The sequence below is a fragment of the Astyanax mexicanus genome, chromosome 16 (genome assembly GCF_023375975.1).
Source record: "Astyanax mexicanus isolate ESR-SI-001 chromosome 16, AstMex3_surface, whole genome shotgun sequence".
In the NCBI taxonomy this organism is placed as follows: Eukaryota; Metazoa; Chordata; class Actinopteri; order Characiformes; family Acestrorhamphidae; genus Astyanax; species Astyanax mexicanus.
The window spans coordinates 18,164,011-18,191,652 of NC_064423.1; the positions used below are offsets into that span (position 1 = coordinate 18,164,011).

Below are 27,642 nucleotides of genomic sequence, written 5' to 3' on the forward strand. Positions count from 1 at the left end.
CCTTGCTGGCTCTCAGGGCATGCAGTGCGTGCACTTGAGATTCTTGTTATTATTGGTGTTTAAAAAGCCTCCGGCAGGACGGGGTGTGCGTGGCAGCGGCCGCTGGAGGCCCAACTGTGTACACTCAGCCCTGGGGCAAGTCCTGACAGAGCTTTCCAGTGCAAACAACCATGCCAGCTAGATACAGGAACGAAACAGAGGCAAACACAAACATTCACTCAATATATGTGCATGCATTCCGCCATGAAGCCTATTGTATATGAGTGGAGTACTGTTATGAGAAACTTGGAAACTGTTGGAAATATGAGGGGAAAAATACATTCAGATAAAAAAAAAATCTAAGCAAAGGCAAATAGCTGTAAAAAATAGAACAAATTATTGTCTGACATTAGCTTTCTCAGTTTTGCAGATACTGAAGATAATGGGCTACACAGATATCCCACCTCTCCTGTGACTTCCATGATTGTTACACATACAGCTCTGGGAAAAAAAGTTTAGGTATATATAGTAACATGAACATTGTGGTTTTATTCTACTTAACAAAACAAGGTTATACTTTTTAGTTTTAAGAGTTCAGAAATCAATATTAGGTGGAATAACCCTGTTTTTTATCACAGTTTTCATGCATCTTGTCATGTTCTCCTCCACCAGTCTTACACACTGCTTTTGGATAACTTTATGTCACTCCTGGTGCAAAAATTCAAGCAGTTCAGCTTGGTTTGATGGCTTTTGATCATCCATCTTCCTCTTGATTATATTCCAGAGGTTTTTAAAATTGGGAAAATCAAAGAAACTCATCATTTTAAAGTGGTCCCTTTTTTATTCCAGAGTTGTATTGATATCTGCTTGTAAGTCACATACACTTTTCTGGAACGTTTTTTTTTTTACTATTTTAGAAAGGAGTTACATAGACAGCACCTTGATTGGCCTTTCCTTGTGCTTACACCTATCAGTGTCATCTGTGGGAGGGATTTGCATTTATTGTCTCTCTTTAAATTGTATCAGTTTAGTGTAAGAGTGTGAGGGACTGCCCTGAGTCTTGGGTGTCTGAGCTAATGTACCTAAGAAGCATAACCTTTATCGCATTTAATTGCAATTAATATTATGATAGTCAAGTCAAGACTTTAAACTGTAGTCTATGATCAACAGACTGATTTAAAAATACATTCCATTGTATTAAACGCAGGTATTTTTGGCAACTTTTCTGACACTTTTTTTCAAAGTCGTGTTAGCAATCATTGAGTGTTACAAGTTGTACAGCGCCCACGATGCTCCATCCAGAGCTGCACAGTGCTCACATCTGGAGCCGTATTATACTGTTGCCAGGCAATGGTCAGAGTGTTTACTGGAAAAAGATGTACAGAAAGCTTACACCTTCGCATCTCCTTCTTCTCATCTCTCTATTTTTCGCTGCTATTAGTGGTACTAAATATCTACATTAGGAACTGATGGCCACACATTAAAACTTTTAGCCTAATTAACACAGATCTTCTCGTAAGGACAACACTGTTTTTATTACTTATCATATAAAACCAAATTGTTTATAATAAACATCCTGAGAGACTGCAGACCACTCATACAAAGAATGTACTAATACTGTAAATAAATATTTAATAGATTGTTGATAGCATGTCGAATTTAGCATGTCAAGTATTTTTTTTTACACATTTTCAATAAGAGATTGGTGTGGCGATGCGTTTGGTCATTGTATATTAAAGGGGACATTATGCAAATCTTACTTTTTGGGTGCTGTTGTATGTCCACATTGATCCAACTGTCCCCAAAAGCTTGAACAAAAAAATCCATCTGTTTTCATGTGAATCAGCTGAAAGAGCACGGTGTCTAATGAAAAACAAGTATCTCCAAAACAGCCACTTTATGGGAGAGAGAAAAAACCTTCTTAACTTTTAATGGAAGTCAATGTAAAAAGTGTTTATTTCAGGCCATTTTTAAGTTTTGATACAGTGTATCAACAGACAGTTAGTCTGTTCAAATTATGTAGTAAACTAAAAATTGCCAAAAATGGAGATACTTGTTTTTCATTGGACAGCGACGATATGCTTTTATGAGTCATTTGGATGCCTGCATAAAACCACCCTGACACCACCCCTCACCGTCCACCCTCACCAGAGGCCCACCCACTAGATCAGTTGAAGAAACCCTATTTCGGTCTGCTGTTTGAGAATCTTAGCACACAGTTCACAGCAGGATTAGCCAGCAGACTTCGTCTGAGGGAGGGATCTGTACCTACTGTCCCTAGCAAGTCAGCAGATAAGAGAGAAAGTGAGTACTTTCAAAAAAATGACTACCTTGTTTGTGTTTTACCATTTAGCACAAGTTAATACTAACATGTGGTAAATGCTCAACATATACATGGCATGGCCAGCAACAGCTTATTCACATAAACGGCTCATTCTGAAAGGGACTTTGATTTTGTGCAAAGAACTTCATGCACATGTTTTGTATAGATCGTAGACCTATTCTAATGTGTAAAAATAGGTAAAATATGTCCCCTTTAATTATGTCTTATTGTAAAAAAAGCTGTTTACCCCCTATCCTTTACAGTTCTTGGTCCTTGCTCTCCTTTGTGACTTATTTCTCCCATCTTTTCCAAAAGTGGCAATAATTCTGGTAGACACTGTGGTTGTACCAATATATCCCTGAGAGCAGGTAAATCGGTTTCAAACAGCTGTGATTTCAGGCCTCTTATAATGCTGCCATATTGGTACTGCATGCACACGGTGACTCACTGCAGCTCTCCACACACCCAACGCCCCACTTGAAGAGTAATCCCTACCAGCAGATACAGTTACAGAGTACTGCTTCACTCCTGGCTATAATTTGCCCAAATCCATCTCTCCATCTCTCAGTGGAAACGAGTGGAAATGAGCAATGATTCATTCTCTCAATAAAGCTTTCCCGTAACAGCGCATGTCATGTTGCTAATAATGTACAAGCTATGTACAACCAATGACAGGATCATGACAAGTGCATGTCAACCTTTGAGAAGATCTTCTGTTCTGCAGAAATGTACTCCAGGTTATGTGTTTCTCAAAAAAATAATCAAGTTATTAAATGACTCGAATTCAGTGATGAATTCCAGAGACCATGCTCCCTCCACACTTTACCAGCACCCACTTGATCCACCACGTAGTCGACCCAAAAAAATTCAATAATAAAAAAAAAAATACACCCACAAAAAACACGCTTTTCACTTATTTATTCCCTCATCCGAGGTCAACGGAGCCCTAGCCGTTGCCATGGCGACCGGGGGGGCTGAGCAGAGAGCGCCTCGAGTGTGAAGCAATTTATCATTTTAATGAGAAGAGTGTGAGGGACAGACCAGGGAGGGGCTTGGAGATCACAATCAGATAGGCAGCCGTTCGGAGCCTTTTCATTCATGCTGAATCACATTTTCAGACGAGGTCGCAGGAAAGAGGCTTTCCGAACGCTCTCCAAAGCTCCAGCGTCTGCGCTCGCAACGTTCCATCCAGAGGTTCGCGGGGACCGAAGGATCAAAGCAGTCATCTGTACAACCCAAACGCCTTTTGAATAGCTAATGTACACACACATATGTGCGGCATATTTCTGACGAAGCCCCAGAAGGTGCCCACATGCATGCCTTGTTGCAAAAACACTCTTTGATCTGGTCTCCTGATACCCAGAATCCTTTTCATAGCTCTGAAAATTAATAATGAATTTTCATAGTTTCTGCTGCTCGAAAATCCTTTTTGAAGTTCCTACTGACAACGGAATTCTGGGGATTCTGGGAATTCTGTCGGTGATAACATAGCATTCATTCCCAGCATTCTGGTGGATTTCTAGGCACCATTCTTACTTACAACTCCAATTAATGGAAAAATACACAGATGTGCCAAAAGTCATGGGACAGAAGAACATGGGAAATCTCGTGTCCCATGACTTTTGCCATCTCCCATGGAAGCTAAAGAACAATGCACTGACCTGTGGGATATGCTTGAAAATACGGTGGGTAATATGGCCCTAAAATAATATCACAATATTTCAGTGTAATTCACTTTTGCGATGACAATATTTTTTCCGATTACAAGATCCTTAGTGAATTGCAAGATCCCTAAGGCTATTTTTTCCCCGATATAATACATACGATATGATATGGCACACACCCCTAAATTGAGATTTTCACCAGAAGACAAAAAAAATGTTTTTAAGTGTGTCTAAAGTGCCTATAGTCAGTATTTACATTTAAAGAGGCTAAGGGAGCTACCTACTCTTCGGTGTTCAGTTATATTTCAGTTAAATTTTATGTAATGTTGACTGCCTGTCCATTGTGTTGTAGGCTACAGAAGCAAGTTATAGGTGTGACCTGGCTTAACTTGCTTGAATAAGCAATATTTCACATATTTCATATTTAAGGTCCCACAGAAAATTTATTGCAATTCTCTTCTGCTTTTTTTGTTTGCTAACTAAATACGAGGGACAAGACTACACACTAATAATGACATTTTAAAATTAACATTAGATAATCAATAGATTATCAAGCTATTTAAAGTCCAAATAACTAAATAAAACTGTGTTTTTAGTACACTTAAAAAGGGTAGACATTAAGAAAACACTTTAAAATATGAGTTATATTTACTTAATTACTAAACAATCAGTTTCCCGAAGTAAAACTAACTAATCAGTCTTAATGTTGGGATTGTACAGGTGTACACCTCCCTCTGTCAAAGGTGCTCTGACTGTATTTAAACCAATTGAATTCCTTGTTCACAACAAGGCAGAAAGGATGGAGTGTGTAATAATGACTTTTCTCACACTCTGTACTAAGCCCCAGTTCGTGCATCCTGATTAAATTTTAAAAAGCTTTAATTAAGACTGTGGGACGTTTGATCTCCAGGTGCCCGAGGTGCTCGCTGTGTCAAAGCTTTATTTTACAAAGCGCTTTCCCTGGCCTCTCTCATCATCTCAAAACGTCAAAAATGCCACACTTAATAGTGCGCTTTAAAAGCTTGAGCACTTATGAAATGTTAATCAAGGCCATTAAAATAGTTGTCGCTTATTTTCGCAAACACAGAAAGAAATGAGTGCTGTGACTGACGAGCTACCTTACACATGGCTGTTTGGTTCCTCTTTATAAATAGCACTGTTAGCGTTAACACTCACCTTAATGTTCCAGCCAATGTCTGTAGAAAAGTATGAACAGTGCAACATTTTTCAGAAGGGAAGCCACTATAGGTCTAGTGCCTCTGCTGGCTGGTTGCAAACTACACCCAATTTAGCCCAGTTTTTCAGTCGTCGACAGTTTTTCGTTGATCATCAACAAAAACTAATCTCTGACAAAACTACTAAAAAGACACTCGCCTAGCCGTCACTGACTAATCGTTGCCAAGTCGTAGACGCCTGGCAAATATTTGGAATGCTAGATATCTGATCCAGTCAGCAACTGGGAGTCAGGAGCAGGGGCTACATAGGAGCCAATGGAATTACGAAGAAAGAGAGAACCACAAATCCAAAACGCACCCCCTGCATTACTAGAACCGTTTATGGAGAGTCTGACCACTTTCTGTCCTTCTGTTATATCAGTAAATGACCGTTAAACTATAGAGGGAGCCCACAAGTGAGTCCTCTATGAATGGGGTGAATGGAGCTAAAAGTTAAAAACTTTGAAAAATCGAGTAGTTTGTGACCCCATTTTGCCAATCAGTCATGTAGTGTGAAAGTCTCAACAACTGAAGGATTGCAAGTGATTGCAGCACAATCAGTCCTGTAGTGTGAACAACACAATGACTGCCGACCTAAAAAGTTGTGTAGTGTGAACCTGGCATAAGGAACACATATGGAATTATATAGTAAACAAAAAAAAACATTTTTGGCCTCCACAATTCCCTGACCTAAACCCTGAAAACCCTAAAAACTGAGGTGAGTGATTCTGGATGAGCTGGAGCACAAAGTGAAGGAAAAGCAAAATGATAGACAATGTGATTTAGCTAAGTTTTAGCTAAACCTACTAACAATAAGACAGATAGGAATCCATTGTAACTACCACAGTGTCCAGGTTTCTACAGTCTGCAGTAAAGTTTTAGCTGAAAGCAAATCTAACTCTCTTTCCCCTGACCTGGAAATGTGCTGAGCTGAACATCTAGACATTTCACAACCACTTATATATATGCACTATATAGCCAAAAAAAGTCTTCACAGATTTTCCTGCCATTTAGTTACTAGAACGTTAGGAAGTGCTGATGTTCGGCACCAAAGCCTGGCTCACAGTCGGCATTTCAAAGCATCCCTGCAGGGCCCTTTTTTTGCAAATGAGATAATACCAATCTAACTTCGAGAGTAATGGACAGAAAGGCATTAATATTAAAGTGGAAAGTGAGTGGAATTTCTGTGGTGGCAGCATTATCGCAGAGGAAAAGTACATTGAGATCCTAAAGCAATATATTCTTCCTTCAAGACAACATCCATTTTTCATTGCTGCATTATTCAATAAGACGATGCAAAACCAGACGCTGCAGCCATTACAAAGGTGTTACAAAGTCCTGATCTGTATTAGAGAATGTGTGGAGATTTTTTAAAGGATTGATTTGCATGTAATTACAAATTGTATTAAGTGTAATCTTTAGGGTGTAATAAAAGTTAGTCACAGGTCTTAAGACATTAATGTAGTTCTTGTGCTGCTGTTGCGTCCTTGGTTGTTTAGGGGTGTGCCATATTGTATCGTATGTAATAATATCGCCAACATTTTTTAATATCTTGAACAATATTTGCCCTGAAATATGACGCTATATTGCCCACCCCTAATTATTACATCAGGGTACTACATTTTTGCTGTTTTTAGCAAAATAAAAAAATCATACTGTTTTTATTTCCCATTGTATATCTACTAGAGACAGATTGTATCTATCCAGTATAATTTATTATATTTTAATCCTAATATTTGGAGTGCATTATTAGTGTCATGACATTCTGGATCATTGATTTCTGTTACAAATCGGATACAATTATTGTATTTTTTTATATCTCAGTTAGAGGTGTGCCATATTATATTGTTTGCAATATAAAAAAAAATTGTTGCAGTAGTGTATTTAAACATTATTGTTATCGAGAAAATACCATGAAATATCTTGATATTGTTTTAGGGTCATATTGCCCACCCCTATTTAAGAGTAACAGTACTTACAGTTGACTGAGGCAGCTCTAGCAGTGCAGACATCTGACAGGCTGACAGGTTGTTTGGAAGGAGCCAGCCAGTAACAGTACAACATTTGGCCACTGCTAGTATTGTCTTTAGAGAGTGTGTGGCCATGTACTTTATTTAATGTACCTGTCAGTAATAAATGTTGCTGAAACAAATGTTCTAAAAATGTGCCAAAGTGCAGCGCAATCACAGAAATGATCCACATGTGATCTACATGTTTACAGAGTTCAAATGATGAAAAATCATTAATACAACTTGCCATCACATTTTATTTGCGCTTCCCTGCAGCACTAGACAAAATACACATCCACTGTGAGCCTCTCTCTCTCTCTCGCTGTGTGGGACTATTCCTCTGATCTGCTGCCACACACAGCTCAGAAAAGCTAACTGCGGCTAAACCTACGCTAATGCTAATTTGCCCTCATTACAACCCCATCTCTCCTGTATGCTGACTACAGGTCGAGTCATCTCCATTTAAATGTTCATAGCTCACGGATGCTTGTCAAAACTGACTGCTCATCCTTAGCTTACCTCGGGGATTTAGCCAAAAACACAGCTAACCGCTAATCCTCAGCCTGAGCCAAAATACACACTCAGCAGACGAAGTAATATGTTAGTAGGCTATGCGAGAGGCAGAATATTCTCATTAGAAAGATAATCGTATTCTGTGACTTGTGTAGCCTCATCTATATCTGGGCAAAAGTAATAAATTATTTGACATTTTTAAGTTCTTTTGGTTCTACATTCCAAAATACTTTGTGAATTAAGAAAACCCAAACCAATTATTTTAAAATTGAATTGGAGACTTTTAGGAGTAGCATTTTTTGTGTTTTTCCTCACATATATATATATTCATGGAACTGTTATATATAAATTGATCATAAAGTGTTACATCAGGGGGTGGCTTGGAAATGGACTACTTCAGTTTCTGAATCAGATTCCCTGATTTTGCTATTTATAGGTATATGTTTAAATAAAAAGAACATTGTTGTTTCATTCTATAAACTACTGACAACTTTGCTAATAAAATTTAATAAAATATTGCCATTTAGATTATGTATGCAGAAATGGTCAAATTAATAAAAAAGCTTTCAGACCTCAAATAATGCAACGATAACAACTTCATATTCATAAAGTTTAGAAATCAATATTTGTTAAAATATCCCTGTTTTTTAATCACAGTTCATGCATTCATGCATCTTGGCATGTTCTCCTTCACCAGTCTTACACACTGCTTTTGAATAACTTTATGCCACTCCTGGTGCAAAAGGTCAAGCAGTTCAGCTTGAATTGATGGCTTGTAATAATCCATCCTCCTATTAATTATATTCCAATTTTTTTCTCCCAGTGCTGTATATAGGTGTCCGCTGTTTTGATTGTTCCATGCAGACTTTTGAATTTGAACTGAAAATTGGGTTTGAGTGTCAGATCATCTACCCTTCTCTCAGCTCATCAATGTCAGTTTAGCAGAACATTTTGACGCAGTAAAATCAGAATAAATCAGTCAGAGATGAAGATGTGACCCAGGCAGCAATGCTCCGCTGTGAAACAAATTCAGGCTGACTAAAACAAAGTGAAACCCTGATTCACACTGATAGCAGTGCCCCCCTCGCTCAGTCAGTCAGTCTGGACCTCACGCCAAAGAAGCCAAATACAGACCCCTCCTACCCCCTCCGTCCACAGTCATCCACCCACCCCACCTTTCTGTGTCTCCTTGAGGCAGGGAGCAGGGAAGACTCCTGAGAGAGCTGGCAGCGCTCCAGCCATTGATCAGAGCAAATGGAAACATGTCAAGTTACCACGGCAACTGGCAGAGAGAGAGAGAGAGAGAGAGAGAGAGAGAAAGAGAGAAAGAGAGAGAGAGAGATGCTAAAGAATCTGCACAGGGACTAGATATAGGAGAATGGGGAGGGAACACAGAGGGAGGAGAGAGGGACAGAGAAAAACAGCGGGAGAATGCATGGAAGGGGGGAGTGCATGAGAGAGAGAGGGAGAATACATGGAGAAATGAAATATTCTCCATGTATATACAGATAGTATACAGATAGTAATAAATAAGAGATTGTTTGTGGGGGAAGAGAAATAGAGAGAGAAAGCAGGATAATACAAGAAGAAACATGGAAACAAATAAACAGAAATAAATGAGAGAGAGAGAGAAAGAGAGAGGAAAAAGAGGGAGAGAGATGATGCATGAAGAAATAATAATAATAAAAAAACATAAAAAACTAGAAAAACAAACAGAGAGGTGGGGGGTATTTGGATCCATTATCAGACAATACACCAAAAAATGAAAAACACAATTCACAAAGGCTAGGAGAATACATGAATACATTAACAAAAGAAATTATATATAAATAAATGATAGAAAGGAGAAAAATAGATAGATATAGAGAGAATATATGGAGAAAATATATTAAAAACACACAAACCAATAAGAGAGAAGAAAAAAGAGAGAGGGTGCATAAGGGGTAATAAAGAAAACACACAGGAACTAATATGACAGAGAGAGAGAGAGTGAAAGACAGAGAGAGGAAGAGGGATACATGCATAATACACAAAATAATAGACAATACAACAAAAAAGAAAAAACACAATACACAGAAATGAAAAAGTGAGAGATAATACATATAGAAGTGAATATGAAAAACAAGTACAGAGAACACTCAACTGAGGTGTAGAAATAATCTAAGCTAAATTCTAAGTTGGTTGAATGCTAATAAAGCTAGTATGTCTACCCTTTTTTGGACCCAGTATCTTATAACAGATGTGCAGATGTGGATCATTGGTTGTTGCTATTGGTTTAATGATGTCCAGCAGAGTGTTCATGACCAGCCCCGCCATGCTAGCATGCTGCGACACATTTCTCTGGAAAGCGTTTCTCTCAAATGTCAAGCAGAGTGAGGGCAGCCAGATTTTGTGAGGAAAGCCTATCCGCGCTGGGGTGGGAGGGCCTTTGATGGGATTGCGCCTCTGCATGAATTCACAACAGCTTTTGATAACGCTGACTGTTTCATCTTCTCCTTTAAGGCTCACAGCTGTGAACTAGCTGCAGTCAGAGCGTGGGGCTGTGCTGCATGGAGGGAGAGCATTATGGGTAGTCTATAGAATAGGCTTGTAGACAATATGCTACACCTCAGGATAAATGGTACTGTCGCAGCTAGTGCTGTAGTGCCTACATCAAATTGTTCAACAATGAGCACAGCAATAATGTGACCTAAGCTATATATCATGGCTGTGTTTTGTTTCTGGTTATGAGCCAGTATATATGATGGTAGGGTTGTACAGATATTTTCGTTAAGAGAATGTCACATCCATCTGGCACCCACTACCAGAGTGGTGATCTACGATAATTTATTTAATCTTGGAAGAAAACATGATACAGCCTTAACTTGCACATCTGGTGTTATAGAGTCCTGAACCTAAAATGATCACCAACATACAAAACTGACCTTTGGCCTTCCCAGCTAACAGAGAACGTTTAGAAACGTTTTAAAAAGTTTCCAGGAAGGTTAGCCTGTAACATTACAGAAATAATGTTCCTGGACTGAAAAAGTGCAACATAATAATGGTTTGCATCACAAAGTTATTTGAACATTTCTCACATAATGTTCCCAGCTATGAGAATGATAACATTATGGAATCCTTAAATGTAACATAACCAAGAACAAAAAATAAAAAACAAAAAACACTGACACAAATGTTACCATAACGTTTATAAACGTAAAAAAAAAATCAGAAAATGTTCTACTACTACCAAACTTTGTTGTTGTACAGTGATTTCCAAAGATTCTCTAAATATTTTGATTATTTTCATATTATGTACTAAAGTTGCGTTGTTATTCACAGACTGGTGATTGGTCTTAGCCTCTGACAGACTGTGCCTCTTAAAAATGCCCTTTTTATTCACCGCCATGTAAGATAGGTGTGAGAGCCAGACCCAAAGTAATATAATACAGGAAATTGACAAATCCTGCACACAGGATGGGGTTGTGCACAGCTGGGGTTATGCATAGGGCTCAGCCAGGATCTACTACTCACTCAACTAACAACAATAGCCAAAACCACCACAATCTGATACTGGCTCGACAATGATCCAGAAGCACAGCCTAACACTATGTTCATGGTCCATTTCCTCAACTGCCAAGTATCCAGACCTACCGAAAAATAAAATAAAAGGTGTGTGAAGTTCCTTACAGCACTTTATCTCACCTTATAGCATTTTATCTCATTTAACATTTGACAAATTTATGGAGATGCAGATTTCATTTTCCAGCAGGACTTGACACACTGTCCAGTGCCCACACTGCCAAAACTAACAATTGGTCTCATATAATATTAAAATTTTCAGAGACACTGATTTTTGGATGTTCATTGGCTGTAAGCCATAATCATTACCAATAAAAGAAATAAACAATTAAAATAGATAACTCTGTGTGTAATATATGTATATAATACATGAGCTTTACCTTTTTAACTGAATTACTGAAATAAAGTAACTTTCAATTATATTCTAATTGTATAGATGCTCCTGTATATATTTAGATATTTGTTGGCCAGCTACATTCAGCGCATGCGCTGACACGTTACGGTTTATTTTAGCCTAATTAATCGCGTTTTTTCGAGGATATTCAACGCTTTGGGTGTAGATGGATTTCATGTGCTGTTGGCTGACACAACATTTAAAGTTTTAGACCACAAGAAACTATACTTTAAACATAAATAGACATAAAGATAAAAAAACGCACTCATAGCCTAGCCTGTGTGGCCTGTGTAAAGATTGCTACATGTGAATCTAATCAGCAGCTAAAGTCGATAGTTTTACTTTACAAGCTTATATATGGGCTTAATGTGTACAAACAGTTACTAATTCACAGTTAACTTAGGTAGCTACACAAACTTTCGCTATGTCTGAGTAGACTAGCTAGCTAATGGGTTATGTACAGCCAAAAACCGGAAAATAGTAGACCTTAAGAACTTAATACCTCCATTAATTAATACTTTTAACCTCAAGGTTAAAAGCAGGCTTTAATAACATGTGGGATTTATACTTACACATGAGGAGGAATAATAATAATAAAAATAAATAAAACACTTCTGACTAATAATTAAACTGAGCACGATGGTTTACTGAAATAATAATAATAGTAATGGTATCCTGATATCCATTCCTGAATTGTTCTAATATTCATGCCAACATATAAAATAATCAACAAACAGATAAAACGGGTGTTGTCCTACTGCACGTGCCTTCAGTTCCATTGCGGTGAAGTTGGTGGTGTGAAACTGTGACTGTGTGGATCTGCAGTCTGACCCTTCTCAGAATAATGGAAAAATCACATTCCTTCCATAACAATGAAACGCTCAGTATAACACAATAGGACCCTCCCTCGTATTACAGAGATGCACATGCACAGAATCGCCACTAGGTGGAGGAATTCTCCACAAAATCATCCTGCAGTGAACCGCAGCCGCACTGATTGATTATACGCGCCAGAATATTAAATACAAAATAAATTAAATGTAACTTAATTTAAGTGAATTAATTTAGGAATTAGTTATGATAAGTTCAGATTAAAAAAATAAATTAAATCTAGCTGTATTTGTTTTTATATATCTTGCGATTGTAAGATATTGCATCCTGTTAATAATAATAATAATATTAATTTGGCAGCACACCGACTTCACGGTAAAAGTCCGTGCTATGGAGGACGACAAATGAGATGGGTGTAAAATTAATAAATAAATGCCCACATAGATAAATAAAATTGTAAAGATAAATAAACATATTAATAGTTCTTATATATTTATTGATATATGTATTTTTTTTTACATTTATGTATTTATATATTTTTGCATTTATGTATTTATTATTTTATTTATTTCCACATTTCTTTATGTATTTATTTTTTTATTTCCACATTTCTTCGTTTATTTATTTATCAGCTCACTGGTGTCACTTTTAACTTTTAATATTTAACCACCTTGAGACAGCCGGTACCTGTTTTACTTGATCCTTTTAATTTATTTTATTACTTAATTTATTATTTTATTTTTAAATGGTTTTGTATTATTGCTTTAACTTTTTTTACTTATTTTGATTAGTTTCTTTACTATTATTATTATCATATTATTATTATTATTATTATTATTATTATTAATTTGTATTTATTTATTTTTGTTTTTTATTGTACTTCATAAAAGTTAGTTTTAGTTTTAGTTGTAACTGTTTTTTGTTGTATTAACTTTCTTCCTTAATCTTCTTTTGATCTTAATTTCTTATCAATTAAACCAAGTATTATTAATTTTTGTATATATTTATTTTTTATTTTTGTTTTTTTATTTTTATCTTTTATTTAAATTTAGTTATTATTTTATTTTTCTTGTCAATCCCTGTATTTGTAAATGCTCGGCTACATTGAAAATTAACGTTGCCCTCAATGTACTTCCGAGTCAAAATAAAGGTTTATTGATTGATTGGTTTCTGTATTTCTGCATTTTAGGGGGGAGACGATCAGATTTAGTCCAGAGAAAAAACTCCACTGCACTTCCATGAGGGGGCGTCTCCAGCCTGCCTTTCATCACCTGCAAGGCGGATGAAACACACTGCTAGCTGCCCCATACATACATCAACACTGAGCTACACACACACACACAGAGCGAGCGAGCGGTGTCGGACAAAAGGAACACGGCCCACTCACTCACTCACTGTCCACGAGGAGCCGAGGAGGGCTGCACTCTCTCTTTCTCTCTCTCTCTCTCTCTCTCTCTCTCTCTCTCTCTCACTGCGGCTCTGTTCCCATCCGGTCTGAGAAGGAGGAGAAGGAGGGTGGTCGCCCAGAGCATACGGAGACCCTCACTGATGGTGTTGCCCCTTTGATTAGCCACACAGGACATAAGGGAGAGAGGAACACGCGCGAGAATTGCTGTGAATAACTGGGTTTTTATCTCTTTACAACTGGGCAGCGATTTGGAGCAATCTGGATTCTACAGAGTAAGCCAGTGTTATTATTATTTTTTATTTCTTTATCACGCTAGTGTGTGTGGAGCCCCCCCCCCCCCCCCCTTCGTGTTTTGAACGACTTTCATTCTAGCTATCCTGTAAGCTATGGTGCCACACCTGCAGCAGAATGGATCCCCTCATCCACGCTGCTCAGCTGCTTCTGTTCAGACTCTGCTTTAAAAAAATCACACCCCGTTACTGGAAGCGCTCGCCTGCTTTGCTTTGCCTTGGTGTGATTTGGTTTGGTTGTGTGTGTAAATGGGGTGATTTTTTGAACGTGTGGGTTCTTATATGTGTATATAAGCACACTCGTTGCTGTTAAAGGGAGAGAAGGAGGGAAAGAGAGAGGGAAGGAGGGAGGGAGTTGATCCAGATGAGCAGTCAGTCAGTAATGGCAGGGGTTAGTGTGATCATAGAACAAGCACTTCACATATACAGCTCTGGAAAAAAATCAGTTTCTCTGATTTTGCTATTTATAGGTATATGTTTGAGTAAAATGAACATTGTTGTTTTATTCTGTAAACTTTGTACAACATTTCTTCCAAATTCCAAATATAAAGATTGTCATTTAGAGCATTTGTTTGCAGAAAATGAGAAATGGCTAAAACAACAACAAAAAATGCAGAGCTTTCAGATCTCAAGTAATGCAAAGAGTTCATATTCATAAAGTTTTAAGAGTTTAGAAATCAGTATTTGGTGGAATAACCCTGTTTTTTAATCACAGGTTTCATGCATCTTTGCATGCTCTCCTCCACCAGTCTTACACACTGCTTTTGGATAACTTTAAGTCAAAATTCAAGCAGTTCAACTTGGTTTGATGGCTTGGGATTATCCATCTTCCTCTTGATTATATTCCTATTTTCTTGTTGTCTAAAAGCGTTTATCTAATGTTTTTCTTCTGTGATTTTTCACTTGGTTTCTAGAACCATGAACTGTTGACTTATCCTTATGCTGATCTATAGGAATAATGTTTGGACTCTAAAATGTTTTAATCTTTCTCCAGAGGAAGTTTTTTTTTAATGGACTAAGCATGGCGAGTGATAAGGCCATAGTGTGATAGAATACTGATAGAATAGGAGCAGCTCCAATATGGCTGGACTGGTAAGGGAAGGATCAGATTTTGTAAAATTGGCTCATCATCACCACATATGTGGTCTCCTTACTTTTGAAAACTTCCCACATGAAAATGAGTAGATAAACAGCGCGTTCAGGGTCTCAACAATTAGGAAAATATCTGAATAATGAAGTAGACAGGATATAAACAATATACATCTGCATTCAGGGTTGTTTGATGTGAAACACCATTGTAGAGAAACAACATACCGAATAGGATTTGTTCATAGTTGGTGGTGATTGGAACCACAGTGTTAACACCTGTGAAAGAGCCTAAAACGACCATAAAAACTGTTATTCCACAAAACACCAGTGTTTCAACACACAAAACACTTGTTAGTAGAATCTTCAACAAAATGTAAATGTATGTCACTGTTACCCTGCTACTTCCAATTGTGGATAATTTAAATGTTGTCATGCTACAGTTTTCAAAATATACATTTTTGTGTCTAACAAATATGACAGTTTTCATGTTTTCTAAACAGGATTTACTGATTTCCTCTTGTAGAGCATCAGTGCAATCCTCATTCTATCAGGCACATGCTTTGACACAGTTCTGGTCACATGACCAATTACACCACCCACATATCAATTTAAAAATGAATCTGAATGGAATAATTCATGGAAAAAGTCCATTCCGTAGAAGAGACAACTTTAAGAGTTTTACCAAACTAAAAAGCTTATTTTCCAGCTCATTTTAGCTCTGAGGCCCAGCTTTGGCCAGTCCTATAGCCAAACACTACGACAGTTTTGCTGAATATGATTGATTGTTTTACTGTAATCTATACATTTACAGTACTAGAACTTACAGATTTATAGGTTTTAGAAGAATGACTATAACATTTATTGTGAGGAAGATTGTTGGAAATGGAGTTTATAATAGACTTTATGAGAGAGAGGATACAGTCTCACTGCTTTGGGTAAAATATTTCAGTCTTGATTGAACGTCTGCGTTAAATTCTCTAATACTTTTGTTCATTTGCGTGCAGCTGGACCTTTTGGAATGATTTCAACACACAGGATTCCAGTAATTTATTAACTAATCCAGCACACATGCAGGCTTGCAGTAAGGGATGAACTGTATGAAGAGCATTGTGTCCAAAGGTTTGTAGACACCTGCTCATCCAAAGTTTTTTTTTCTTCTAGAATTAGGATATTAACAAGGAGGTTAAAGTTGCAGCCACTCTACGTTTCTCTGAAGGCTTTACAAGAGATTGTATATGGAGGATTTCTTTTCTGTGAGGATTTTATTGCATTCCCTCAAAAGTACTTTCACAAGGTCTGGTACACTTATAAAAATAAGTGCTACAAAAGATTCTTTGAGTGAAGCCACAGAAGGACCATGTGTAGAGCAGAGCATGATCCCCAGGGTATGTTACTAGCAGGGTCTTCCAAGTTGAACAGGCCTGGGGTGAAGATCCTGGCATGCACAATCCAAAAAAACTCTGATGAAACAGAGTATGCTAAAAGTGATTACCCTGCTCAAAAAAGGGCTACTGGGAGCAAGGCCTGGGGGTGGTGGCCACATGAGCAGGATAAGCACGGTGCGAGCATTCTGTTGATTCTGTTTACCACACTAAATATCTCTTCCAAAATTGGTTTAAAATGTGTATCTTTAATGGCATTTCTCTGAGAAACTTTTGTAGCAGCTTTATTTTGAACTATAGAATAAACTGTTAGTTCTAAATCAAACAGTAAACTCCTAATTTATCCAAAGGTACTGGATTGAGATCCGGCCTTTCACAGAACACAGTTCCATTGCAGGTTATATCAGGTGTCATGAAAGGCAGATGATAGATGTTAAATGAACTGTAGCCTTACAAATATTGTTTTTTATCTAGATAATACTTCTTAAATGGTCCTTTCAATACAAAATTTCCGTTCATTATTGCTGTGTAGTCCAATATTTGGCTTAATCCCTATCTGGGGAACTACGCCAAAGTGTATTATTCCATATATTTTAAAGTGAGCTGTCTCTATATTCTTCAACCAAAACTTAAAGGAGAACTCTGATGTAAAAATGATGTAGTAAAACATTGATAAAAAGTACTTACCTTTCTTGATTAGCTCACCGCTGCTCTCCTACAGCGTTCTAAAATACAGTAATTTTGTCCTTTTGCCCAGCACTCTGTACAACGGTCGTATTTCGGCATGTTTTGTCCAGATAAATAATTCTTTACACTGTTATCCAGGCTCTAAGTAGCTTCACACCTCCTTGGTAGAATCCAGAGAGCCCTGACATTTAAAACAAGGCATTAAGAACTTTAAAAGTGCTCAAGAAGCTTATTAAAATCCACCATCACTGTACTGATAATGACAGACATATATACATAGACTCTGCATAGCCTGCCTCCTGGCGTAGCAGCCAGCGGGATGTAAACAGTATTTTTAAAAAGGTATTTTTATCATGTTTTACTACACCCAAAGTCAATTTTACACCGGAGTTCTTCTTTAACCTCTTCAGACCCTTCATCCTCATATGGGTACATTTATATTACTGCTTCTCTGTGCCATAAAAACAAGTTGGCGGGAATCCCAGTCCAAAGTTTCTACAGCCAGTCCAGACAGAAACATGGGCAAAGTCAAAATTCTCATCAAACTGTATGTTTGAAACTAACGTTGAAATGTTGCTCCTTCTGATCGCAAATAGCAAGGATAATTTGTAAATGTTGAAATAAGGGAAAGTTTAGTTTTTGTACTTGTTAGATCGTACCAATCCCAAATAGCTAAAGAAATTAAAAGTGCTCCTAGTCTCAGGAGGTTAATCTTAATTTCAGTCGAATTTCAGTAGAAGTAAATTATGCACTTCACAACTTCCTTCTATTCATTGTGTCCATTGCTGTCTACTGAATCATCATGAGGGTCATTTATGTCTGCTGGGGATATCAGACAGAGCCCTGAGTATTCCCATCACTAATGGAGAGGCATGTGCTATCTGATATGGGCAGGGCCTTTGGTTTAGATTCCTGGAGTAACTGTGAGAGAATAGAGGGAGTGAAGTGGTCTGTATTTTTTTTTTATATGCTGCCTCCCGCCTTCTCTGAAGCATAGTGCATTAGGGTCATTTCGTTTGTCTGCTGCAGCCATTTGCACTCTCACTGAGGAACTATGTAGGCTATTTGGATTATTGGACCCTTACTGTTACTGTGCTCTTGGGATAAATACGCTTTAAAGATACCTCTGCAGCGTCACTGTGAACGATTTGCTATTAGACAAACCATAAATCCAATCACCATGCCAGTCAATTAGCCGCCATCAGGTAGTCAATAGCCTTCATGAACAAGTGGATGGAATCTATGCTGGTGGCCTTGGTGGCTGGTAGTAAACCAGGCACTGAAATTTGGAGCTGCCTCATCTAGTTTTTTTTCTCTCAAATGAAATGTCCACAATTTATATCACAATATATGACATAATTTCCATTCATTTTTTTTTTTTAATTCTGATATCAATAAGAACAATATAAATGCCACCAAAAACTGCAGAGACCGCTCACAATGCGTGCCTGTACCTACACACTTAAAAAATCTATTTGCCAATTTGTGTAATGCATTATGTATTGAATGTCAGATGCTGTAAATAATATATTCTGATGTGTTTAAAAATCAACATTCCACATAACTATTCCATGAAACATTTTAAGTTGTCATTGATCAGGGGATCGCTGGTTCGAATCCTGTTTATGTAGCTTGCCATCGGCTACAGGAGCCCTGCGAGAGCACAATTGGCCTTGCTCTCTCTCGATGGGTAGATTGCGGTCGGTGATGTCTGCAGTACAAGGCATCAGTGAGCTGATGTAGTGTCCACTGGTGAATCGCACATACCTGGTCAGTCTCTGTCCAAACATGTAACATGGGACAATTGTGAGGGTATTAATTTGCAAAGTTTGAATTGAGGGTGCAGTGCAATGCCACTTTTAGATGGAACATTTCTGTCTTTCACACGTAGCGACTAAGCCAATACTTTGCCTCCGATTTGCGGCTTTTGTTGGCGATTTAAAAAATAAAAATGCTTTCCCAGATTTCATATCTTAACTATTTGAGTTGATAGTTTCCGTAGACACTTTAGACAAAACAAGTCCGCTGGGTAAAAGCAAATGAAAGCACTGTTTCCTGTACCTTTTACCTTTCCTGATATCAAACCAGTACAGCTCTTAATGGAATGTTGAGCTGAAGCCAATGATTTAAAACCCTATAGTGTGCTCATCATTACTGCCGTCCATTTGCAGGAAGGTTAAGTGTGCTGTTTGTGTTCCACTCATGTTGTATGACTCTTGTTCTTTGGACGTGTTTTGTGGGTGAGATCTCCATAGAAACCGACTGTTTTCCACTTCAGTAAATTGTTTTGTGACAGGCCCTCTGAATGGTAACTTGACTGGAAAAGCTGTACACAAACGTGTTGAGTTCAGCATGCTCTTTACATATGAATATGTACAATCAGTGTCACAGTCTAAAGCACATTCACATGTCCACCAATGCAACAGGTAAAAAAAACGCAAACCCCAACGCTCTTGAGGGGCCTGCATGCTCATGTTAGAGCTTATTTTGACCCAATCCAGTGGCCCTTATAGAGGCTAGAGATGATTATGAAAATAAAATAGGCTCATAAACCATTCTTCTTACTTTTGAAACAGTTCTACCAACAGCAGATGACATACTGTCCCTTTTGTAACTTCATCCAGCTGTTCAAATATCAACAGCTCTGATTTTCAACTAAACTTGACCATTTTGGGACAATTTTTATTAGATTTTTGTTACCTGAAGCTCATGATGTGTGGTCTAAATGAACACATCCCTCCAGTCAATCTATCTTTCTTCTCCTGTTTTTGTCCTTACTTCTGTATTCTCTGAAAGTGGCCCTTGTGTTTCGCCTTTAAAGGTTTTCATTAGTGACTGGATGTATGTTTAATGTTTAAAATTGGGGGCATAAGCTGAATAAAATAAGTTGAGAATGTTATGGAAATGCCTCGCTTCCCATACCTTGTTTAGTTGTGTGGCATTTTCCTTTAAATCAAAAGTCAAACAGTATTTGAGGTGCAGAGTATGTCACTTATACACAGAGTACTCTAATTATTCAACTATGCCAATGTAGAGATGGTTTTCCAGCACCTTTAAAAAGAGTTGGGCAACCTCAAACACAGGTGTGCTGAAATTGAAACAATACATTTAATCAGAATGTAATGCATTTTATTTAGTAGTAGTACCACAGTGTGTATTGTTTGTTGTATTGTGTAGTACAGTCCTGCTCACCATTATTGGCACCCCTTCCTATTTTGCATAACCTGACAATATCTACAGAAATAAATATAAATGTACCAAAGTTATATATTCAGGGTTTTTTAATTGGAGGTTCAAAGTAATACAACAAATAAAACATTGTTTTTCAATTTGCATGTTGCAATTTTAAAGACAAAACAGAATAAACAGCATGTGCAGCAATAAAGACACCCCTTGTTAATATTGAGTTGCACACCCTTTGGCTGTGATTACAGCCTTCAAACGTTTCTTGTAGCCATCTATAAGCTTCTTGCACATCTCAGCTGGTATTTTTTCCCACTCTTCCCTTGCAGTTTGTTCAAGCTCTTGAATGTTTGCAGGGTTCTTTTTCCCAATGGCAGATTTCAACTCACCCCAAAGATTTTCGATGGGATTGAGGTCAGGACTCATTGCTGCCCATTTTAAAACAGTTCATTTTTTCCTTTTAAACCATTCCTGTGTGCTTTTGGACGTGTGCTTTGGGTCACTGTCTTGCTAGAATACCCATGACCTTCGACTCAAACCAAGTTTTCTTACACTGGGTAGGACATTTTGCTCTAAAATCTCTTGATAATTCTCAGATTTCATGATTCCTGTGATACGGTCAAATGCTCCAGTACCAGACGCAGCAAAGCAACCCCACAGCATTATGGATCCTCCACCATGCTTAACTGTTGGTAGTGTGTTCTTCTCCTTATAAGCTTCATTGCACCACCTGTAAACAAACTGTTGCTTTGCATTGCCAAAAAGCTCTATTTTTGTTTCATCTGTCCACAGAACATTTTCCCAGAAGGATTGTGGTTTGTCAAGGTACTCTTTGGCATAGATCAGTCGTTCCTTTTTATGTCTTTTCTTCAGCAATGGTTTCTTCCTTGGCCTTCGCCCGTAAAGCTCTGCTTGGTTTAGTGTGCGGCGTATGGTACTTGTTGAAACCATGACCCCAGACTGTTCCAGGTTGACCTTCAGTTCTTTGGATGTTTGCCTTGGTTCTTTTTCCACCATTCGCACCAACCTTCGACGACTTCTCTCGTCAATTTTCCTCTTTCCTCCACGTCCAGGAAGGTTCTTGACAGTTCCATGCTTGGCAAACTTCTTAATAACATTGCGCACTGTTGAAACAGGGACACCAAGGTCTTTGGAGATGGCCTTATACCCTTTGGAAGTCTTGTGTTTGCTAATAATAGCACTTCTGATGTCCTCACACAGCTCCTTTGTCTTCACCATTGTAACAAAAGAACATGGCCCAAGGTTTGGCTTTTTAAAACTCTGAAGTCATCATTCATTGGCTAATTCATGTCACATGGGCACTGATAATTTGTCACAGGTGATTATCCTTTGCGATTTGCCACAGGTGAGTGAAAATGTGTTTTCATACTAATTTAGTGTAAAGGGTGCCAATACCAGTGTCACAGCAAGCTTAAGGTTTTTCCTGTTTTTCCCTCACATTGTTTGTTGCTTTAAATTGTTGTTCATAATTTTCTCTTTTGTTTTAAATACGAGTGCTCTATACAAAAAACTGTTTCAGTCGACTACTTTTTTCAGGGGGAATTTCCACAATATGTACTTAAACTTCATGGGTGCCAATAATGATGAGCAGGACTGTATGTTAGCTTGTGGCTAGCTGGTTTATTTGGTGCTAACATATTAGTACATGTCTACCCTGTTTGCTTGGGTCTTAGATATTAGCTTGTGGTTAGCTGGTTTATTTTTTGCTAACAATAACATATGTCTACTCTTTTTGCTTGGTGCTTAAAAATTGGTGTGTGGCTAGCTGGTTTGCTTGGTGCTAACATATTAGCATATGTCTTCCCTGTTTGCTTCTTTGATATTAACCTGTGGCTAGCTGATTTATTTGGTGCTAACATTAGCAAACAACTACCATGTTTGCTTTGTGCTAATACATTAGCTTGTGGGTAGCTGGCTTATTTGGTGCCAACATATTAGCATATGCCTACCCTGTTTGCTTAGTGCTTAGATATTAGCTTATGCTTAGCTGTTTTTTTTTAGTGCTAACATATTACCATATGTCTCCCCTGTTTATTTGGTGCTTAAATATTAGCTTGTGGCTAACTGGTTTGCTTGGAGCTAACATATTAGCACAAGTCTTTCCTGTTTACTTGGTGCTTACATATTAGCTTATGTCTAGCTGTTTTTTTAGTGCTAACATATTATCATATGTCTACCCTGTTTATTTGGTGCTTACATGTTAGCTTGTGACTAGCTGTTTTATTTGATGCTAACATATTGGCATATGCCCACCCTGTTTTCTTGGTGCTTACATATTAGCATATGTTTGCCTTTTTTGCTTGGTGCTTAGCTACATATTAGCTTGTGACTAGCTGTTTTATTTGGTGTTTACATATTAGCATATGTATAACCTGTTTGCTTGGTGCTTAACTATTAGCCTGTGGCTAGCTTGGTGCTAAAATATTAGCTTAACCCAAAGCTTTAAATTAGGCATCTAAACTGTTTTTTTTTTTTTTTAAGATATTGTAGGGAATGCCCTAATTAATACTTTAACTTACTAAGCTTTTTTTTATTATTATTCTTGCATATGACCTACAGCTGCTTGTTAAACAGTAGTACAGCCTGTGATTGTGCTGCTTGTTTTTTCATGCTTCACACCAGCAGCCACAGTCCACCTCTCTGAGGCATACTGAGCAAGGTTTTCATGGTCCATCTTTCTAATGGAAAGGAAGGATATGAGTGTGTAGCCCACTGGTTCCTTAAATGTGCCTGTGCCGAGGTCACTGTGCTGTGTAGAGCCTGCAGGCATATGCAGTCTTCAATAGGAGTATAAATCAGAGGGATGGAGGGTCTGTTAGTTGATACCCCTGGGCTATGCTGCTTTGCTGTAGCAGTGAAGGTTTGGTCAGTGGTGGCTGTGTTCCCCACGCGCTCTAGGAGCAGTGTGACACATCATTACGGTAGTAAATGGGGCACTGTGGAAATGGGGTGGGTGAACTGACCAGCGATAAATGAAAGATATTCATTGAAACAAATAATATTTCTCTATGGATGCCAAGCAAGTATGCTGACAGTCATATGATGTATTAGCTTCTTTACATAGTGGTAATTTCCCAGTATGCGTGTCATGTGATATGACCACTAGCTTGTTCTTCCTAGCCCTAGGGAAAATGATTTTTTTTTTTTTGTATTTTGACAAATTTGTCCCCTTTCAGTGTAAACTAAGCATTCTTTATTTTTAATACAAATAGTGTTTTGGCTTTCACTTATCCATCTGTTCATTCATTTGTCCAGTTGGCCAAATGGACTTACCATAATCATGAAGTAGTACATGAGGGGGCACTTGAGAATGCACACACCTGTTTTGAGGTGTTATCTTGTGTGTAAGATTGAGCACTGGCCCGTGTGCTAGAGGTCTGCACTCCTGCATAGAATTTAATTGTTATTGGCGGTAGTGCAATTTTAATCAATCCAGGCATATACATGTAAAAATTAATATATAGTCTAGAAAACTATAATAATCACGCAATAATTTCCATGCATAAGAAACATAAGGAAAACAACTAACCATATAGTAAGGTTATTATTAATAATAATGATAATGCATGTATGGATTAATTTAATTTAATTCAATTTTATATTTTTCTTAATTCCTTAATCTGTCCCTTTATCCAGTGTACAGGCCAAAATCCAACTCTAATACAAGGTTCAATGCAAACAAAAAAAAAAAAAAAGATTTTGCTGATTTTACTGATAAATATAAATTTAATATAAAGGAGTGGGATTAAAAAAGTAGTCCTGTGCAGACCTCTACTGTGTGCTTGTGGCAAGGCAATGAAACTTTAAATTAAATTTACAAAGTTGTGGGGGCGCTCATGTTCTGTAAATACATAATACGTGGAATGCATTACCACCCATAGTAGACAGTGCAGTGAGTGATTAAGTGATTAAGACCCGTAGAGTCTGGTTAGAATGGACCATTCAAACAAGCAACTCTGTCAGTGACTCCTAAATGGGACACGATTTAGGACACTTTTTCCTGTCCCATGACATTTGGCATATTCCTATATGTAGAGCATGTTTCACTCATTTCTCTCCCACTTGTGCTGTTGTGCTTAGTTCTGCTTCATGGATGTGGGGGCAGGTTGGGGGTGTTAGACGATTGTCAATCAAGCACACTCATTTAAATATATTGACCACACCCTGCATTCCTGCATTGGTGCATCCCTAGTGTAATCAGCAGATGAGTTGAATTGACATTCCTGATTGACTCTAACTATTCTGGCAATTTTTCTATTCAGATGTTGCTGAGTGTACAAATATAACACTCAATTTCAGCATCATGTACACTACCTTCTGTGTACATAAAAGTGATCCACTTGAGTACACAGTGATGACACTGGAGTAAGATTTATTCTATTATGTCTGTTTATGATGTTATTAAAGGACGGCTCATTAGACTGATGGCACTTAGCTCTCTGAATGGCACTGCTGTGATGTGGAGTGGAGAGAAATGCAGGCAGAGCAGCTACAGTATATAATATCAGAATGATGATCACTCAGCTGAGCAGTGTTTTACCAAGCACCTGCACCATGTTTAGCATAATGTTGATGTTGCTGAACATGCTGCCGATTTAAAAAATGACTAACTGCAGCTATTTTCATGCTGGGTTTGCCTGAGAGTCTTTAACCTTCTCTTTCTCCATCCCACAAATACCCTAGTGACAAACCAGGAAGCTGATAGATTGGCTCTTAGTGTTGAAAGATTATCTGTAAACTGTCATTTTATTTGTAAGATATTGCAGTGTCTCTATAGAGGTAATGTGCATAAATGTGTTAATGTGTGCATCTGTGCCGTTTCCAGTGATTGATTCATTAACATTACAGGCAGATTCAGGTCACTTGCATTTATAAATGTAAACCATAACATTTAAAATCAAAATTGAATTAGAATAAAGATTGTAATTGTGAACATAAATGACCAGTGTATAATGTCAGTGAATGTAATTTCAATAAAGTCACTGTAAATCACTGTGTTTAATGGAAATCACTGTTTCACTAGTAATTCACAAGTTTTTTTATAGTAGTGTTTTTTTATCCACTTTCCTACAGGTAAATTAGTGAAAATCCACAATAATCTGAAGAACTGAAGACATTTTTTAAAATAATTTTATAAATGACTGTTTTGTACTGCAGGACATACAGCTCTAAAAGAATGAGACCACCTAAAATGATGAGTTTCTTTGATTTTACCAAATTAAAAACCTTTGAAATATAATCAGGGGGGAGATGGATGATCACAAGCCTTCAACCCAAGCTGAACGTCTTGAATTATCCAAAAGCAGTGTGTAAGACTGGTGGAGGAGAACATGCCAATATGCATAAAACTGTGATTAAAAACCAAATTAAATTTTTTTCATCTTAAAAACTTTATGAATATGAACTTGTTTTCTTTGCATTATTTGTGGTCTGAATGCCTTTTTTGTTATTTCAGCCATTTCTCATTTTCTGCAAATAAATGCTCTAAATGAGAATATATTTATTTGGAATTTGGGTGAAATGTTGTCTGTAGTTTATAGAATAAAATAACAATGCTCATTTTATTTAAACATATACCTATAAATAGCAAAATCAGAGAAACTGATTCAGAAACTGAAGTGGTCTCCTCATTTTTTTTCAGAGCTGTAAATACAAGTGAATAGTGCCTTTTTGAAGAGTGTAAATGGGATTAAACTCTACTTTTTAATGTTTGTTTACATAGAATATCATTTTAAATGTATTTTTCTGCAAGAATATTGGGATTTTCTATGATCTTGGCAAGTAACAGGATTTTAAAAATTATTATGGGCCACATGCCACTAAGGTTGAGTTTGTCTTGAATGCTAAACAAAACATTAACATTAACATTAATTTAATCACAGCAGCCTTTTTGACCTTATGGATGTCTGGGCAATCTAAACATCAGCCGCTTTAAATTAAGATATGCCAACAGACAGTTACATTTAAAGCAACTGACATTTTACAATCATCTATTCTACAACTATTTACTCTACACAAGCAGCAGATTCAGTTCTGATACTGAATCTTCAGTTTTACTCAACTTGTTTTAATGTTTTGGACATTTTCGAGTGCAACCCCGAAGCCAGCGCATAGTAAGGAAATTAGCTGGGTGGTGGTTCATGTGCTTGCAGTGTTGTTGCAGGTAAAACTTGCAGGCTGTTTTAAGAGCTGCTGCAGTTTGAGGTGCTTGTAAAACTCAAGTGAAAACATTCAAAGCTCCCTTTTAGCTTCCAGCTTGTGCTGTGATCTGTGAATTCTCCCAGAACCTTCTTTTAAATATTTTACCCTGGGCAGTTAACACAGTCTGGATATGGGCCATATTAAACAGGCTGTCCTTCACTTTTCAGTGGCTTTCCAGTCACTAGATCTGAATCCAATAGAACACCTTTTGAGAATAATGTGAATGTGGACCGGAATCTCAAATACGTGATTCTTACATCTTGTGGAATCCATGAATGATTGAGGATGCTCTGTGTCCCTGATAAAGTGCTTAGGATTTTTTCTCATTTTCTCCCCAATTTCCAAGGCCAATTACCCAACCCACTCATTAGGACTCCCTCTATTACTAGTGATGCCCCAACACACCAGGAGGGTGAAGACTAGCACATGCCTAGATGTGAGTAAGGCCAATTGTGAAAGAAGTTCAAGGAGTATAAATACTTTTGCGAGCACTTGTATCCTTTCTAGAAAATGACAGCCTGGTCAGCTCAAGCATGTTAAGCTGGTTGACTTACATAATGTAAACTAGACAACCAGCATGATCAGGTGGTATACCAGCATCACCGACCACACAGGCCACCCAGCGTGAACCAGCGTGACCGTAAGCAAATGCAACATACACTGTGCTTGTGAACCAGCTAACTAACCAGTATAGGGTAAATTTTTGCTTTTTATTTTGGCCATCCAAGACCAGCTACCAGCAAAAACTGGTATTGGGCTGTTTTTTATAGATGAGCCCTTTAGCACATGTCAGCAGTGTCAGCTGGACAAAATTTGGCACAGCCCTCCAGCTTAGAGAAAGCATCATGAGGGTTTTCAAAGCCGCTCTTTGTCATTTGTTCTTTGCCTCATCC

General features: G+C 37.7%; 1 protein-coding gene across 1 annotated transcript in view; it reads left to right on the forward strand.

The window, feature by feature from the left end:
• The first annotated feature begins 13,790 nt into the window (after positions 1-13,790).
• The window catches only part of palm1a (paralemmin 1a), a 63,189-nt gene continuing 49,337 nt past the window's right edge, over positions 13,791-27,642 (forward strand). Inside the window, exon 1 of the mRNA XM_007240186.4 lies at positions 13,791-14,168. The gene's annotated coding sequence lies outside the window, so the exon portion shown is untranslated. The remainder of the gene's footprint in view (positions 14,169-27,642) is intronic.